This window comes from Notothenia coriiceps, unplaced genomic scaffold (assembly GCF_000735185.1).
Source record: "Notothenia coriiceps isolate Sejong01 unplaced genomic scaffold, NC01 NC01_scaffold00021834, whole genome shotgun sequence".
Classification (NCBI taxonomy): domain Eukaryota; kingdom Metazoa; phylum Chordata; class Actinopteri; order Perciformes; family Nototheniidae; genus Notothenia; species Notothenia coriiceps.
The window spans coordinates 1-2,975 of NW_011354535.1; the positions used below are offsets into that span (position 1 = coordinate 1).

General features: G+C 39.4%; 1 long non-coding RNA gene across 1 annotated transcript; it reads right to left on the reverse strand.

Moving 5' to 3' along the window:
- Window positions 1-50: 50 nt before the first annotated feature.
- LOC104953492 (uncharacterized) lies at window positions 51-1,072 on the reverse strand. The gene is made up of 2 exons (XR_799230.1): window positions 420-1,072; window positions 51-199 (listed from the first exon to the last, which is right to left on the reverse strand). It is a non-coding gene; the product is annotated as an uncharacterized lncRNA (long non-coding RNA).
- Between the last annotated feature and the right edge of the window lie 1,903 nt (window positions 1,073-2,975).

The window sequence follows — 2,975 nt, forward strand, 5'->3', positions numbered from 1 at the left end:
TTACTGGGGGGCAGCTACATGGATGTCGGTGCAGTCCACATAATTTGCAGTTGAAGGCAGAATGAATTTATTATTGACTCAGAATGAAGCACAACTTCATGTCATACAATACATTGACTTTATTTGTAATTGTGTAAAAAATAATGAGCATTGATTAGCAAGCAGGACCTGCAGGAACAGAGAATGGTGATGGATGGAGCTGGGAAGAGAGAAGAATAAAGAAAACAGATCAACTTTATTATCGGATATTAAAAATTAAATTTCAAAACACGTTGCCGCTCCTACAGTTTTCTAGTATGTAAAGATGATTTCACATGACCAATGCAAAATATCACACTCAATACATGTGTGTCTCTGGGGGGTGCATTGTGCCTTTGATGTATATAAATAATATACCATAACCAAATACTATTACGTACAGTGGAAATCAGGTTGCCAGAGCAGGTCAGTCCAGTGTGCATGTTCCTCAGGGTCTCAGCAGTTACAGGTGAGGTAAAGAAAATAAGAGAAAAAGGTCAGTAACAACACTTTAAAGTAACAACACTGAATAATTATCTCTTTTAATAATTTTCTCTCAGTAATCACTGAACTACTGTCTTTCCAACAAACAGATTGACTCACTCTCACTATCATCACAATGAAACACGTCCAGAAGAATGTCATGCAAAGCTGCCTGCCTGCCTTCCTTCGACTCTCCCTGAACTGCCTGATCTTTTAATGTTCAATGTTAACCATTTGTGCAGATAGCATGAAGTAGCAAAGATCGCTGATGCTAATGTGGCGTTAGCCTACCTCCCGCCCCCTTAGCACCTGGTGGAGGGGGCGATAGGCTACTATTCAAATGTTTCACAAAATACTTACCATCATGACTAACATTTTGGTTTACTTCATGTTAAGGCTAATACAAATGACAAGGCTAAGTAATGTAATGTAATGCTAACTAACGTGCACGCTACTAGCTATGTAGCTAACTTGACTATGTTCCATGCAAAACATGTATATTACCTGATATGTTTGGTCCTGGTCCTTTCACCAGACGGGAAGCGATAGAACGAGCAAGTGGTATGATCATTTTTGTGATTAAAACCTGGTACAAAGCACACAGGAATCTTGTAAAAGTGAATTTATTGGAGCAATCTCTTATATTTATTGGAGGGAATAAATCAGTTATGAGATCTTCTTCTTCTTCTTTGCTTTAATTGCGAGTTGCAACCACCAGTCTTGGAGCATTATCGCCTATGACATCACTTACGCGACCCAGAATGCGATTTGGGATTTGTAGTCTTTCTAGTCGCGTATTTTTCATATAGTCTTATATTTCAACAGTTTTACGACAAACTGTGACTTTTTTTGCATGGAAATTATTGTTTAAGATTGACAAACATATGTGTCATTCGTGGCACAATTCAAACGGGATCAAAAGATAACTTTTCTCTCTCCATTGACTTCAATGTATAATTTTCCGCTTCCGGGGTCCCATTGAGGCTCCCGGAAGGGGAGGGACTTCGCCTCTCTATAGCGGAGAATTTTGACTTGTTGCGTTGTGGCGATGTCTCGCAGATAATACATATGAAAAGTATAATTTGCTCTGAGTCCAGAGACAGTTGTGGTTGGGTCCGGATCCGGACCGGAGTCCGGACTTTGAGGATGCCTTGGCTATAAAGAAACTACATTACCGCTTCGCATCACCATCACTAAGCAGAAGGCTAAAGACTATTGTTCGGCATGGTGATGTTTGTAGTATTTTAAACCACATTTGAGGAACCGTTATATGTCCTTATTTCCGGCTTCTAATCAAAAACACATTTAAAAAAAAACGTTAACTGGGAGACGTGGGAACAGGAAGTTGAAAAATTTTAACTAATTTCCGGGTTTTAGGACTTGTTCCTGCACATCTCTATAGGGTGGCACAGTAACCCCCTGGAAACAGATTGGTGCCCCCCGACCTTCAGTCATAAGGTTTTTATAATCAGGGCCGTTGGACCAAAGCATCTGAATGAACTGATATGATGAAGCTTCTTTCTGAAAAGCTAATCAAATGACCACAAATCGGTGATAAAGTGACGGTTATTAACTGCAAAGATTTACCAAACAACTTGAAACACAAAAACTCAGTCATGGCGTTGGATATTTGTAGTTAAAATAAAGCTGGATGATATGGTCAAAAGTGTTTTCAAAATACAATTTTTATATAAATTGATGTTGATAATTATTGCGATTATATCCATAATAGTAATAATGCTCAAATGATTCCTCACAACAAGCCTGGCTTTGAATTTGAGTCTGAACACATATTTACTCAATTTACAAATGTGCCCCTGTCAGCCCACCCTATTTAAAAGTCTCTAGACCCACCACCGAAAAACACAAGGATGAAAACAACACAAGATATGTAATGGGTATGCTGAATAAATATACATTTATAACTAAACGCCATCTATTTGATAGAATACACTGAAGAACTCATAAACTCTCGCAAAACACCCTGGGTACAGTATAATGAAAAGGGTAACATGCATGAATTCATGAGGTGGGATAAGAACATGGTACTTATTTTCCAATTGACTGCGACACATATTTCAAATTGCCAAGTGTATTTTGAATGGGTTTCTCACGTCCTGGGCTTACAGAGCACTTTCAGCACAGGAGACGAGAGAGAGAGGAAATGTGAAACGCTCCTCTTCAGGGGTTCACCTTGGTTGTTGAAAATAATTTTTTTAGATCCAAAGACAGTTTTCAAAAAGTGACACCTTGGCAGCGTGTTGTTTATGAGAGCATTGGTTGAGTATGAATGGGATGTGCACAAGGCTGCTGTAGACAAAAGAAGATCCAGCACCGTGCACCTGGGCGCTGTAACTATTTACAAGCTCCCATTAATCAGTGTGTGTTTGTGTGTGTGTGTGTGTGTGTGTGTGTGTGTGTGTGTGTGTGTGTGTGTGTGTGTGTGTGTGTGTGTGTGTGTGTGTGTGTGTTGT